At 40.0% G+C, this 16,280-nt stretch overlaps 1 protein-coding gene and 1 long non-coding RNA gene across 2 annotated transcripts in view; one reads left to right on the forward strand and one right to left on the reverse strand.

The window, feature by feature from the left end:
* The window catches only part of LOC141792259 (uncharacterized), a 33,490-nt gene extending 28,988 nt beyond the window's left edge, over positions 1 to 4,502 (forward strand). The window contains exon 3 of the long non-coding RNA XR_012598364.1: positions 4,404 to 4,502. This is a non-coding gene — a long non-coding RNA (uncharacterized LOC141792259). The remainder of the gene's footprint in view (positions 1 to 4,403) is intronic.
* The window catches only part of rtn4rl1a (reticulon 4 receptor-like 1a), a 107,251-nt gene that overhangs the window by 16,190 nt on the left and 74,781 nt on the right, over positions 1 to 16,280 (reverse strand). The gene's annotated exons all lie outside the window — the stretch shown is intronic.

Below are 16,280 nucleotides of genomic sequence, written 5' to 3' on the forward strand. Positions count from 1 at the left end.
ACATTATCTAGACATGCCTGTGAAGAAAACTGTGACATAAAGGGAGAGTAGATATTTTGAACTTGCACTATAATCTGTTTTTACATTGACACTACTAATTCACAAGCTGCTCTAGGGAAATGAATCAGCAGCAATTATCATAGTAGATTAATCCCTCAACTAATGTGTGGTGTTAATGTGACAGCAACAAGCTATAGCTAGTCTGATTTGCTGGTTTTCAGTGAGAGTACACTTTAAGGTTTATACTACTATGCAATACTTTCTTTCTGGAAATCAAAAGTTTGCTTTTTGGATGAATAGAAAGAGAAGTGGTAGATTGACGGCTGCAAACAAGTGTAACTTGCTGTCATATACGTCAATATGTAGTAGGGGTGGGCAATATGACCTAAAGTTTATATCACAGATTTTTCCTTCATATTGTGATAACAGTATTATATCGTGGTTTTCCAACATGTAAAAACATGAAGTCTTTTCAAAACCTGATTCTGACTCTGTTCTGTCCCCTTCAGGCTTTATCTTCAGAAAAAGAGTCTATCAAAGGCATTTTGTTGCTTCCTGTTTATTGGACAAAAAAAGTGAAAACAAACTTGTAGCAAACCAGCACTTGTTGTCTCTTTCCCATCAGCAGAAACACCTGCTGACATGACAGCTGTTGATCCAGCCGGACGCACCGGAGCAGGCTGGCTATTGATGCCCAAACTCTTTCAAAGCTTGGCATGTCGTATATTTTTCATTGGCACGCATTTTAGTGATAACAAAAATAATCGAGAAATGTATTGGTTTTGATGCTATGAGGCTCTAAAGCTCGTTAGAACGTAAAAATCTGTTATTTAGCCGCACTATTGTTTCAGCAGCAGGGTTCAAAGCGTGTGAATAATGTAGCGGCTCACAGTCTGCAAACTACGGTTTCAATCTGCTTCAAAATGTTTATTTTGATGCCACTGCTTTTGTTAAACAATGGTTGTATCACATTTTAGGTTTTGGGGTTTGACCATAGACACTTACCTATGGCGATGTACCGCCTGTGACCAAAACAGGGCAGCCGTCATCACACACATCGGATGTTTTGCTTTCTGCATGCAGTTAATGTTTACTTTGTCAATTACTAGGTGATACTGGACTTAAAGGTGTATTTTCAGAATGGCTGTGGCAGAAAAGAGTCTTCTCATGTCGGGAGAAATAAATCTCCCCCATAGATTGACCAGTACTTGGACTAAATTATGTGTAATAGTGCTTTACCGCGGTAATGACGGTAATGCAAAATTCCTTTCGTGGCAACATATGATACCGGCGACGGTGATGAAACCGGTATACCACCCACCCCTCATATGTGGCCAATGCCAATTCTGATTATTACTGGAAATTCACGAAGCATATTATGTATATTGATGCCTGGTTTAGTTTCATGACGCCATTAAACTCAAAAAAAAAAAACTGGCAGTTTCTTGGGACAAAGTTTTGACATCTGCCTTTAATTGTGAATATGTAAATATGTCAATTTAATGACAGAGCAGAGCTCACTGGGATTGACTACCCATCACAAGCAAGACATGCCAATTAGCATGGAGCTCAACTGCTGTCTGGATAAGATGTAATCTTGAGACTTTACACTCTCACAGTCTGCAGAGCACATCCACCACTTACAGTCCTGCTAGATTCTGTATTACCAAAGATAACTGTAAACACTTTAACCTGAGGATCTCCAGCACAGCTCTGTTGTCTGCCTCTGCTCAGTGGGGAAGCAAAGTGCTTAAAGTTGAAAGAAAAATCGATGTTCATTATCATGAAGCACCTTAAGTGGTATTGTCCTGTTTAACAAATCTGAGAGGACCTGTTTTTAGCTATTTTGCAGGGAATCGTCTAATTAGAGCTGTTCCTGTGTGTCTGTTCTGCCCATTCCAACCCTCTCAGTGGACTGATTCTGTGCTGCGACCCCCTCCGTCCCCCCGGCCCAGCGTGGTGACATCTGTTCAGCACACAACATACTGGCCCATTAAGAAACAGTCACATGGTTCAATATGATTAGAGTCATAGTGTGATTGTGAGTGTGTGGGTCTAAGACAGTGATACTGAGACCGTGTGTGTGTGTGTGTGTGTGTGTGTGTGTGTGTGTGTGTGTGTGTGTGTGTGTGTGTGTGTGTGTGTGTGTGTGTGTGTGTGTGTGTGTGTGAGGGAGACGGAGAGCAGGAGTGAGGGAAAGAAAATGCAAAAATAACCTCTACCCTCTTTGCATGCAGTAATTGGGTCATTTGAAAGGCTAAGCTTATCTCAACACTAATCAAGCTCTAATTATTCTCAGAAAAACTTTGCCCACCCCTTCTTGCCATACACACACGCACACACTCCTCATACATAATCAGATGATGCAGGTCACAGCTTTCCCTTTTTAACTCCTGCCTATTAGTGGAGAGAAGATATGGGATAGGAGTTCAGAGCTGCCACTGCTGCTGCCCTCTGATCTGTCCTGTCTAACTCAGGCTACAATGATAACTCAGATTGACACAGTGATGTCTGTACATAAGGTGAAAGGGGTCATGTTCAGAGTTCAGTGAGCAGGTAAATCCCCTCCTTAGGCTACAAAGACTAACAAACATGTGAGGGCGCAAATGACCAACACCAGTGGACTCCTTGATAAGCAATGAACTTTGGATGGATTATTTTGATTAATAAATAGAAAGCCAGAATACAAAGTAGTAGAGTAGACTGATATCGCAGCTTTACATTTCTGTTTTTCATCAATTTCATCGAAAAATCTGCATATAACCAGTTACATTTCTGAGTTTTGCTGATTATACCAGTACTAGTGCCAATATACTGGTACTGAGACCAGAACTGAGACTGACAACACGATCAGCACAAATACTTATTCTGGCATTGAGACCAGTAACTGCCTTTCAAGTCCTGACCATAACCAGGAAATACCACCATGTTAGTCTAGTCCCAAGGCCTCTGCACTGGCTTCCTGTTGCTCAGAAAATAGACTTTAAAAAAGCTCTGCTCGTGTACAAGTCTCTTCATGGTCTAGCGCCAAAGTACATCTCTGACATCCTAGAGCCATATGACCCAACTCAGACTCTGATAACCTCAGGGAGGTGTCTCCTGATGGTGCCCAGAGTCAGGACCAAACATGGTGAAGCTTAATTTCAGTTTTAAGCTCTTAAAATCTGAAATGGTCTTCCAGGAGGTTTGAGACAGGCCTCAACTCAATGTTCAAATCCAAGCTGAAAAAAGTTCTTTTTAGCCTAGCATTTGGCAACTGAAAGCATTTTATCTGCACTTCTTGTTTTTGATTTCATTACTTTGATGATTTTAATGTTTACCTCCACCAAGGAGGTTATGTTTTTGGGAGAGTTTGTTTATTTGTTTGTCTGTGAACAACATAACTCAAAAACTAATGAACAGATCTTGATGAAATTTTTAGGAAATGTTCAAAACAGGATAAGAAAGGAGTGATTACATTTTAAAAGTGATCTGGATCACCGTCTGGATCCAGGATTTTTTTTTATCATTGTGAGATATGGCTATTTTCACCATATGTGTGTAACATATAACTCCAGGATAAATGGTCAGATTGCTTTGTAAAACAATACAAGACAAGGTCACGGTAATTTCTGACAGATGTAAAAGTACGATCCAGATCCTGGCAACACTCTGGATACGAAGGTCCAAAATATGAAATATGATCTGGGTCATCATAATTTTCAGCAATGTCGGGTAACAAATTATCGTACAAACCTGCAACTTACACCAAATTGTAGCAGACAGTCTGCTGAAAGGGAGTATAACATTAAAGTAGGACTAAATTGTTGGTGACAGTCACAATATGCTTGGCGGAGGTCTGCGCTCTCAGAGTGATTTTCTAGTTTATGGAATGATTTTATTTTTCTTTAGCAGTAAATCACTTTTAATTGCCTTTTGTACAAATTTTGCTCAACAGATAAACTTGCCTTGGCTTTAGGGGCTAATACTGCTGATATACTGGTACTGTACCAGGGCATTTTCCAGTTTCCTACAAAGAAAGGAAGTGCTCTTGTGCACTCATGAGTAGATCATTTCATCACATATTCTTTCACCTTTGACATATCTTGCCTATCTATCTGAGTTGCTCATTTGATTGACAAACAAGCTGTTGTGATCTAAGTCCTCTAAGTGTGGAAAAAAACAGTCAGGAAATAATATCTGGGTCACACTGTTTTGTTGAAAATCTGCAAACAAGTGATAACGATGAGTGAACATGCACGCGAACATGGAGATTTACACCCCCAATGGAGCAAATACACAGCAGTCACAGGAATTTCACAGCTGAGTGACCCTGATCTGGCAGAAGGCATCTGTTTCTGTGGAGATGTTGTGTTCCAGCGTGTGCACTTTTTAATATCATCGTGGGTTTGTGTGTGGCGCAGGTTCTGGCTTCCCTTCTGTGTCTTGCCATCACTGGATCTGGAACGCTCTCTGGCAGATATCCTCAACGGAGACCGGGCGAGAAATGAGCCTGTCCAACAAGCCGATGAGAAGCTGAAGAAAGAGTGCGGCATGGGGGCGAGCTGGTTCTTCTCTTAATAGCTGTTTGTCCAATTCCCCCCAGCATGAGGAAAATCTCTCTTCCTCTTCTTGTGACTAAATCATTCCCTGCTCTGTGCTCCACTGCAGGTATGAATCACCCTTTGTCACCCTCCTCCGCTCTCTTCCCTGTTGTTCGTTTAGTTTCCCATCTGTCTCTATTACAAAGACTGTTAAAAGTACATCAGGACTTATTATTGCATAAATCTTTCACAGCGCTGACTGTTTGCGCTCTTGAACCTTGTTTAAACAGTATTTGTTTCGGTGGCTCTCAGAGGAAGAAATTTCCCTCGTTGGTAGGAATTACACTTGTAAATCAGACATGTAGACTTTCAGAAATGCGTGAAGAAAAAGAGACGCAGAATGAAATGAGGGGTTACAAATCCAAACATGCAGAGTGACAAGAGAAGTGACATTACTAACAGATCATCCGTCACCAGGCTGTTCTATCGAAAAAACAAGCTGTTACTGCACAATCGCCACAGACTGGGCCAATCACAGGGAAGCGTTGGCCACCATTCAGCTTGATTGGCCAAAACAAAAGAAAAAAGATACTGGCAGGTCTCTCATTAAACAGGCTCCCTGTGGAGACTGATTTTAAGCCCTATGACGCTGTCAACGCCTGATGCGATCACTTTCATCTCAAAATGACTTATCCAGCAGATGACAAATATGAGACCTACAGCAACAAAATGATTAATGACACGAGAGCACAAGTATGTACACAGGAAACGGCACTGAAATGAAAATGCTGGTTCAACCCCCTTCATCTAAATCCAGAGTGTCAAGCTGGAATGCTTCTAATAGCTTTCAACTGACAGCAATTCAGCTGTTCATACCACACTATTAGCATGATATTAGCGTGCAGCAAAGTGCTCTGCTTCTCATCCCCCCCTTTTTTTTTTTTCTTGTTGACATTTTTCATGCCCTGCCACTAGAGGAAAGTACATTCAGGTGAAATGACAGAGAAACAGTGCAAAACAGGCATCAGTCAAAATATATGAGAAGGGCAGCAGGAGGAAGGGAGGGGGGAGGATGTATGACTGGAGAACAGGAGGACGTGTCACAGCTTCTCTCCATCAGCTAAAGAGAGATGGATGAAGCCAGGAGAGTATTGTCAGTTTAAACTCCACCCATCAGTCATAGGATCTGGTTAATCTGAAGGTTGCTGGTTAAAGTCTGACATCAGTCATGGCGTTTGGCTGCTTTGAAGGTTAGAATCATCTGGAAATGTCTTGTCCTGCTCTCCTGTTCTTTGTGATCACTCTGCGTTTCCTCCATGGTGTAGCTTTAGGTGCGTTTCTCACCTCTTTGCTTTATATGTGACAAGATACTCTACTGTCTTGAGAATAGAATATTTACCGCCTGAAGGTTTGAAAAAGTGCTTCTGAAAAGTTTTGTAGCCAGCTCCTCTGCTGGGGATGACCGTCGTACAGCTTGTATTCACAGCAGTGACAATGGATTCTGGTGATGACTCACTCACAGCGTGAAAACGCCTCTAAACGCATGAAAACATTCACAGTAACATTTCAACATCTCCCCCACCCAAGCAGTACAATTTTCTTCTCTGCTGAAGGGCTGTACTGTATGCTTCCTGTGTTTCAGACCATCTGTCATTAAATCACTGAATATACCTTCACAATTTGGCGCTACATGAAGGCTTTACAGGGCTTTTGCATGTGTTGTGGAGGAGTTCTAGTTTGATAACCATGAGACCATTTGCAAACCGTGAAGTGATGATTACCTTTTTATTTTGAAGAAAACATTAAGTGCAGTTTTGGTGATTTTATTTGGCAATAGTCAGCTTTAAAAGTGGTATATGCTCAGAAATATTGCAGGTGTGCAACAATCAATTGTTGTAACACTAATGAGAAGAACATAACACGTCGTTTTTTGTATCTCTGATTTGTACCAGAGGTTTTTTCCAGGCTTAAATTTACATTTACTATGAACATTTGGTAGTTTGTTGATGAAACCTACACACCGAGCATGCCAGCTTGATGAAATGTGCTGACGGGATAGCTCCAGTGATTGACCAGGTGTTCAGAGATGAGACAGGACTCAAGCCTCTCACTAATACCAGTTTTTCATTCATCAAACGCAACTGTTTGTTTGTAAACACAATCAGACACTGACTTCCTTTACTGTGCACCATTATCATTGGAAAATGTTCACTTTTTTCTTCAACCTCAGACTTTTGATCCAATATCAAACACAATACAGCACTTTTGGGACATATGCAGCATTGATTTGTGTGGTATGTACAGAGATCATTACATGAAGACGCAACGGTGTAAACAATAGAAAGCAAATGTGACTTAATTCCCCAGCACCAGGTGGGTGTTGTATAGAAAAAATACAATGGTGTATTGACGATGCTCACTAGCAGTGATTGATTTAATGTAATGATATGGCTCTACCTACTGCTACTGACTGATTGTCAGTCACTTGCATTGGATTTTTACTTTAATATCCTACTTCATTCCAATATCAACTTCCCACAACTTCTACCACAGCAGTACTCTTAAGACACTGTGACTCAAATTACATAAATAAGAAGAGATAAGAAAAGAAGACATTAAAAACAAGCTCAGAAGTTTCTGTGCACTGTAAACCCGGATAAGCTGAGTTTATTTAAAAAATGCTTATAAACTGGTTACCTTAAAAAACCTCAGTAATAAAATAAGTTAATTTAACTCAACATCTTAAGTAGTTAAAACTGTTATGGAAAATCATTCTACTGAATGTCTTTAATTAAATAAACCCAATGCATATTTGTTACAAATTAGAATATTAAGTAATGTTAAAAAATGCATATCACTGTAAAACATAATAAGTTGACCTTACTCAAAACTGAAAGATGAGATATCAATAAATTTGCCTTGTGAATTAAGTAGTTGTTATAGATCTGAACAACTAAATTAAATAGCACTTAAAGCACAGCTGGGTCTCGTATCCACAGCGTTCCCTCCTCACTCATGGTTACAAACGCTGTCACAACAAAAATCAGCTCCAGTTTCAAAACTTTAGTAACCATGAGTGAGGAAGGAAGACAGTAGATATGGGACCCTGCTGTTCATTGAAATATTGTTCCTCAGGAGGCACAAGATGTCTGAGCTCCACGGCACTGACTGGTGGTCTGCGCTTCTTGTCTTGTAACCTCTTGTAACCATTGACTTTTGTGTCCCCTCCTCGCTCATGGTTAAAAAGCACAGTCACAAACCAATGAATTCAAGTTGTGCTTATTAAACAGTAACAACAGTTAAATCTACTCATGAATCATCATTTTCAAAACTGAAAACTCAGACATTTGAGTAAATTGAACTTACTAACAAATTTAAAGTTTTCATAGCTTAACATGGCAAGCAACACTTGACCTTATGAATGATCTTCTTTCATTCTGCTGGTCATACAGCTCTGTTATGGTTTTCACTTTCTGAAAGTTCAAACGGATAAAAGACTGTTGCTGTAAATCCAATGTGATACTAAAAAACTCTTCCTTCAAGCTAACACTAAGTAAATACAGCACTCCTCCCTGTCTTTCTCTTCTGGTTTGAAATGTATTCCTTTTTGAAAAAAAAAAAAAAAACCTTGCACCCTCAGAGAAGGCAAGGTAAAAATAGCCGAAGGCATGTTGGCGCTGATATGTTTGGAAGTGTGTTACTTCTAAAAATAAACAGTCTCTGTAAATAGCTTCTCTGTAGCACACAGTGAAAGAGAAATCATGAGACACTCTTTGTGCAGTGTGAATATTAAGTAGGTTTGCAAAAAATTAGACAGGTTTCTTCGGAATAGTGACTACTCTCTGTCTTTCTCTCTTTTTTTTACATTTTACCTCTAAAATTTCAATGTTTCTTTAACAATTCTCATCCATGTGATAGAAAAAGAGAGTTTGGTGACAGAATGCATTCAGGGTTACCTTAGTAAATAATAAACTGAATTGCCAAATAGTGCAGTGCCTTAAATGTCCACTTGAGGCTCCAAAAGACTAAAAAACCACATTACAGCATGTTACATTGTAAATTCCCAGGATATGCAATGGTTCATTTTTTATCTTTGTTCCTTGGCCCTCTATGTTAGTCATCTAAACTAAGGCTTTGATTGAAATGTAGACATATTTAATTTTTTTTTATCTTCGAAAACCAAATAGTGATGTTGCTGAGACTTGTCTGTATTTTAAACAATCTTAATGCTCAAATGTTGAAGTTTAGCTTCTTGTTATATGCCCAGGAGAGTGTTTTGCTGTCTTTCTCCACACTGCTAGGCTCAGTCACATCGGGGAATAGTAAGTCAGACTTATATCAATTTGGCAGTAAAAGCTCAATTAGTTTTAATACATTGTAAATTGACAGATAAGGTCCTCTTCATACTTCTATTGCTCTACCACTCTTTTACTCCCAGAGCTCTTGCTTTCTGTGGCCCGTCCTCATATCTGAGCTTCCTTGTTTACTCTCTCACTATATTTGATATTAATCTTTTTTAAGCAGATTGTAGTTGCTCTCTGCTCATTACGATGATGTATTTTAGAAGTATGCAGAGGGAATCAGTTCATGGAGAGGTCTTAGGATTATCCAGGGCAAGCGGGAACTGATTTCTAGAAAAAGATGTCAGTGTTGAGTTTTCCTCATGCCATTCATCTGTGCTTTGAACATCCCAAAAATGAAATTGGACTCACCTCTGTTCAATTCTAGCAGTAGAGTTTCAGTGTAAAAATATTAAACTACTTGAGGTGAAGTATAAAACTGTCTACATGATTGGGTAAAACAACCCTTTTAGGAGAGGTGAGGTATGGGTTTTGACTTGACTCGGTTTGGGTCCACTACACTCACTTCTTACCAACTACTGCTTTAGAAGATAAATTCAGGGCAGGAAACCTCCCTTGAACCTTTTTTTATTTCTTCTTTCTATTCAACAAAAATCTCATCTATTTTCACACACACACACACACACACACACACACACACACACACACACACACACACACACACACACACACACACACACACACGTTCTTCAACTAAAGAAGTCTTCATGAATCAGGATTTTGAATTACACTAAAACATTTTATTCCAGGCATGGTGGCTCGCCTCTCTCTGCCTCACCTAAGGCTGGAGAGGAGTGTACCCATGGTGCAGCGTGTCCCTGATCCTTTTTCAGCGCGGGGGCAACTGCACTCATCACAACACCATAAATGTTTTGCTTTTTCTTCCTCAAGGCTACACCACACACCTCCAAACCTACACCCATGTGATCAGCCATTGAAAAAAAATACCACAAAAATGCATTTACAGGCAAACATGAGCACACCCACGAGTAAAAACACACTTCACAGAAGTGTAACACCTACAAATGCAAGAACACGGCATGATGACCACATTTATATGCTGAGAAGCATCTATGAAGATGCATGTTTTGTGCCACAAGTTGCATAGTCTCATGATGCCGTTTTCTTCACACACACACACACACGCACACTAAAACACACACATGCAAACACTAGCTGGAGATGAATTGTGAATTTATATTTCCCCCTTTCATTCTCGCTCCTACTTTACTAGGTGCACTCAATCCACCTTCACCTTGGCTTCAAAATCCTCTCAATTTCTCTCCCATTTTCTACCTCCTTTCTCTGACCCCTCTTCACTCTCATCTTCTTCCCCTCCTCCGACTCATCTGCTTGCCTCTATAATGTGTCTCCGTACCTGAATGAGGATTGACCCATTGTGCATCAGGGCCCTGAATTCCGATGCATAATTTTTAAAAGTAATGCATTTTTGGTAGAGGGTGTATAAGAGGGAGTTTGTGTAAATTTAGAGCATGTATTAAAAAAAGGGTTTCTGTTCTATGTGTATCTGAGTCCTGGACTACATTTAATGATGGACAACAGTCCTCCTACCGACCCACAAAGTGAAGCCAAAATACCCTCACAGAGAATGTTGACATCCTGCACATTTGAAGCCAAGGGGTTGGCTTTAGGAGCTGCTTTCACCAACACAGAACAACACATTGCATTGTCCAATACTGCAGCAAAAATCCCTCATCCGGGCTCAATTCACTGCCTACTAGCATCTTGTGTTGTTTCAAACAGAAACTCATGAATGTGGAGAGTTCAATGACCCCAGTTTTTTACAAATTTCTCTCTGTTCCACCTTTTGCTGATAATCCAGTGCACACAGGGCTGCAAAAGTAACATTTGTCAGTAGAGCTGTCATTATATGTGGCGTTATACCACATTTTAAAGGACCAAGTCACCAAAGAAATTAAAGAAGCAAAACAAGTAATTTGTATCAATGTGCTAGGGACTAACCGTAACAGGATGCACCGATATGAAATTTCCCATATTAATATTGCTGTTAAGGCAGATATCAGTATTGGTTAAAAAAAATCAATCTGAGATGATGCGTTGAGGTAGTGCAAAGAGAAAGAGTGGCGCGATCGTGAGAAAAGATGACCACGGAGAGGAACAAAGGATGGAGCGCCCGAGATGAATGTGATTAAAAAAAAGTATGTTTTGTCCGTTTTTGGATCAAAAACAGAAAGAGAGGGTCCACTCTTTGAAAGTAGTTTTGGTGTTTACATAGTCATAGTAAAAAATAATATTTGGGTCTTAAATGATCATTTAAGATGCTTTAAAAATGGCCGGTAGCTAATGAGTAAATATTGGCCCACTTTTACACGTCAGCCGATGCCGATATGTATGCTTGTACATCTTGCATCCCTAACTGTAACAACGAAAACTAAGTAATGGATTTTTTATTTGTTTTTTGATTTTTATTTTATTATCATTTTATTTATCTATTTATTTCTTATCTTTTCAATGTGCTGTCTCTTAACATGGAGGAGGCCAGCTTTATGACTGAGCCAGCCAATGGGAGAATCCATCTCATTTTAAGGATCAGTCATGTGATACAATCTATGATCTCAAATACATTTACATTAATGTTGTTGAATTTTTTCTAATGAACTCTTGGCAACGATGACAGGTGTCTTCACTTTTATATAAGTTTGTTTGTATACCCTAACATTTTAAAATCCATGCGTCAACTCCCCCTGCTCCCTGTGATCAATGCTTCATGACTGACTCAGTGTTGTTGTTCTACCAGGCCATTATTATTGACTGTGCCTTTGCTATAAGCGTCAATCAAATTCAGATTTTATGATTGCAAAGACAGACAACAGCTGCAGCCTGTAATCAACTAAATTGACATTTCAGATGAGTGATCACAGAGAAAGTTATGAGCAACAGAAAGCTAAACTTTACCGGCCCACAGCCTCTGAAGAGGCAGCGTCAGCATATTTCATAGCCTCTGTTCATTTGTCTTCACTAAAATGAGAGGCCTGAGTTCGCTCTTCAGTGGAAGGGACCAGAGCGGGAAGGATTACTTAATTAATCATTTAATTGTTTGACAGGAAAGTAATTGGCGCTGCTTGTCAATAAATTAAGAATTTGGGACATTTTTAAGTAAACATGCCACACAATTTTTGCTTTAAGTTTAAGAATGTTTTTGTTGTTGACATTCAAGATATCTCATGATTATATCATAGTTTTATAAAGTTGGTGAGAGAAAACAAGTCACACAATGTTACCTTGATTTAGATTTCTGCAGTTAATCCAGGTTTAAACTGTTTAAAGCAAACTATTAATAAACTCCAGCTCCACCTTCTCTTGATGTAATTGCATAATAAGAATTCTCAGGGTCGGGGTTACATTTTTCTGCTCTAACAGAGGTCTAGTTGGGTATTGCAAAAGAACATGGCGTCGTGTGTTCATACTTGCCAAAAGCTATTTCCTACTTACATCTTATGGCAGCCCTAGAGACACACACTCACACACACACACACACACACACACAAACAGTGCGGCTGTTATCATAATCATTCTGTGCTGCAGGGTTAAGTGTCGATGCGCTAAAATAACTATGTGCCAGACCTCCTATACACATGCAAACACACATGCTAACTTTTTCTTTCTCTCCTTCTATCTCTCTGTTTGTCGTCTTCAATTAGAGCCCATATGCTAGAAGGCCTCCAGCTTTCCATGTGCCCCTTTGAAGTGAAGTAGATTAAAAAAACAAACGTTTGGAAAAACCATAAATAAGCATTTGAAGAGCTGAGAATTGGAGGGCTCTCTTTCTGTTCCTCTTTCTCTCACACAAATCTAAAAAAGCAGGTATTTAATAACAAGCAGAGTTACTGTATCACAGGTTGTGTGTACAGGAACATCTTAGATGAGCCATATGTTAATCTGGACATATGAGTTATGAAATGCACCTTATAACCTCTGCACTTTGCAGCAGTGTACAGTATGACAAATACTTGGAGATGAGTAAAAATAGAAAGTGCAGGTGATTGGCATGCTGAATGTCCCCTCAAAAGCAGCTAACGCATGCTGCATTCAGGTAAAAGCACTCCCAGCTGAATGTAGAGCAGGTTTGGGAAATTGGATTTTTGAAGCTATTTTCTTCACTCTTTTAAAACTTCATAAATTTCTCTGCTCACAGAGTTCACTGCTCAGGGATTTGTTTCCTGGGGTGCAGTGCACTATCTGTCTCTCTCTGGTTGGCCCTAACCACACATACACATCGATTACACCGACAGTTTGCAAAATGCACAGAACGCTGCCGACTAACACACATACAGAATAACTTTGTGTGGCGCTCAGTGGGTGTGTGCCTCACATCTCATAAGGCCTAGGGGTTGCCCTTGCAAAATGGGACAACAGAGTAATCAACAGCAATACTTCTGTGAGTGTTAGACAAACCACAGACAAATATGCAGAGACTGAAATATGACACAATCTAAGCTCACGTTGAATAAGTACTCTGGGTTTTTTAAGTCCACATGGGCATCAAATGCATCATCCAGTCTGGCTTTATATGGGGGCTTCCTGCCCTTCCATGTGCCTGTGTGGAATGTCAAAGCCTGAGGTAGGGAGAGCACACATCCCCTCTGTTGTTATTGTATTGTGTTGCTTGGCGCCGCTCTGTTGGTTGTGACTGCCTGTTGCAGCAGCTCTCTTTTCTTTGTCTGTTTCTTGTAATTTTTCATCATCTTTGTATTTGGGGTGGATCATTACTTTGTTTGGCTCATTTGTTGGTCATGGACACCAAACTGGTTTTGTCTTCAGTGATATTTTTACTGTTTTTGCTCTTGTGTTTGTCTGGAGATCTTACATGTAACCATGGCCACATTGTTTACATGTGAAATCCGCTGTCAGTAGCCTGTAGCATGTCAGTGCTAACTGGTGCAAGGCCTGATGTTTCCCCACATGGTGAGGAGAAGGAGGTGAGGACAACGTGCTGGTTCTCAGGTGTGAGCTGGGAGGTGACGACATGGACCTGTCCTTCAATCCATCTTTATTGGGAACATAAGATCTATCTCCAATAAGATGGACAAGCTAGCTGTGCTAACCCAGCAACAGAGGGGATACCAGAAGCCTGCTGAAGAAGCTCAGCCCTGGACCCTGTGGAGGTGAAGGCTGGCTGACTAGAGGATGATGTCCAAGCTCTCATCATCTATTTCTTATGGACATTCTGCACTTTCTATACACTTTCTTACTTTTGTATTTCTTGGTTGCTGCAGTAACACCTGAATTTCCCCTTGGGAATAAATAAAGAATTTTCTGTTCTATTTCTGTTCTGTTCTCCACGTGCATACGTGAAAAAACAATGCAGGGAGAGCAGCAGCAAAGACCACCAGGGATCAACATACATATGACACCAGTAAAATCAGATATGATTTAAAGGTTTATTTATTCCATGAAAACAATCAATGCTGTCTCACTCAGCATGTGCACATTTAGCATTCTGCACAAAGGTCTGGGTTTAGCTCCAACTTCTACTCAGAAAACTTGCTTCTTCAACTTGTATCAGGTAGAAACATCTACTGACAGCTCAATGTTATAATATAAATAGCTTAGGGGATGCCTCTTCATTTGAAAAAGACACCAGGTCACTACTATAGGCAGTAAACACAACAAACAACAAAGGAGCTAGTCAGATAAGCAGACTTTAGCTCATGTAAACAGAAACCTGGACTCCCACGCAACTCCAATTTCAAGAGCAACCTCTCCCAAATGACTCCGGTGATAACACAAAGTTTAAAAGCACTCCAGGAGCAGAAAGAAAAGTGTTTTCTTGTGTTCCTTCTCCTCTCTTGAGGTTAAACAACTTGATTGATGCATTTTGGGGCATGCAGTCATACAGCTGTTATGTAATGACTTTAACAGGGACAGGGAGGTGAGAAAGGAGCAGCAGTGGATGCATATTGCTTGCATGGAGAAAGCCTGTCTGCATGCATGTGTCATTTGTCTTAGCACATCCACCTTTGTTCAAATGTATGAGTCAGTGATTCTCCAATCCTGTGCTGTTCTCTCCTCCTGCATGTAATTAACCCGGTCACCTGTCAGCTCAGGTATAAATCACACCCCAATTAAACTGTGAGAATGGAAAGTACTGTGACACACTGAAAATCCAGAATGAGAGGATTTGGGGGACTCTGGTGCATATATTCAAACCTGACAGTGTGGAGCACTGAATCACACCCGCCTGTTGACAGGAGTGACTTCTCTCCACTGACTACATTAACATGCTCACCAGGAACCAGATTACTGTGAAAAAATCAGTCCAAGGCAAAAAGATAATGAGTTCACATGTAGTCAAGTAGTCCCATAATTCAAAGCCCACATGCAATAATTAGATTTTTTTTTCCTCTTGAAACCCAATCCACTGCTCCTGTTATTAAACTAAACCAGTCTGGGCTCTTTCTCTGAGAGAGTTAACATTCACAGAAATTTAGGCTTCTGCCAACTAATCCTGTGTTTCAGGTTGTAAAATAGTTTCACATCAGTCTTTAACTTGCTTTAAATATCGGGTTCATTTCAAGATCTTTAGATTTTTCTTGTTGGTCTCTTTTTCTTGTTCTATATCTGCCTTTTCAGCTAATCTTCTAATATGCTGAATATAGCTGAATATAGCTGAATATGCAAATGCTACTGTATCATCAAATATGAGATTTCTGTTTCATCATCCAGAAATGCATGATTATAGATTTTTGGCTAATGTAGTGTCTCTTGCACCTAAGCATAATGTCTTCCATGAAGCCCACACAGCATATGTCTAACGCCTTTACTGCAGGCCAAGATTATATTTAAAATATGTACGTAAATGTAAATTATTGCCATAATGTGAGAAGTATGACACTAGAGTGGGCTGGTATTAAAATTATTTTGCTCTCCAAGAAAAATGCGGGGAATCACTCTGTAAAAAAAACTTGTGGATGTGAATAAATCATTTGAATATCAGTTGGATTTTGAGGAAAGAGAATCTACAGAGCCTCAACACTGTCGTCTTTCAGCTCATGAAAAGTTGATGTTTCAGGGGTTTATTTCACGGGCAGCAACACGGTTTTTATTTGTGGTCATGTACATGTACGATGGTTAATTCATCAGTCCAGAAGTCTCAGAGCATATTTTGTATGCATGGGTCTACGTGACATGTAGATAAACGGAGGGAGAATGGGCTAAGTGAAGAGGAGAATAGGGAGAGGAGGAGGCACAGGGCAAGAGTCACATGAAGAGAAACATGAGATGAGTTAGTGATGAACAGAATCCTCCCTACTTGGGCTGGGATACACTCGACGATTTTGAGCTAAATGTAGGGCTGTACTTCTCACAGTGATCAGAGGGTGTTACCTGATTTGGAGCTTGTTACAACTAAGAA

This window comes from Halichoeres trimaculatus, unplaced genomic scaffold (genome assembly GCF_033239565.1).
Source record: "Halichoeres trimaculatus isolate MK-OKI-2021-1 unplaced genomic scaffold, fHalTri1.1 fHalTri1_scaffold_6, whole genome shotgun sequence".
NCBI classification, from domain to species: Eukaryota; Metazoa; Chordata; class Actinopteri; order Labriformes; family Labridae; genus Halichoeres; species Halichoeres trimaculatus.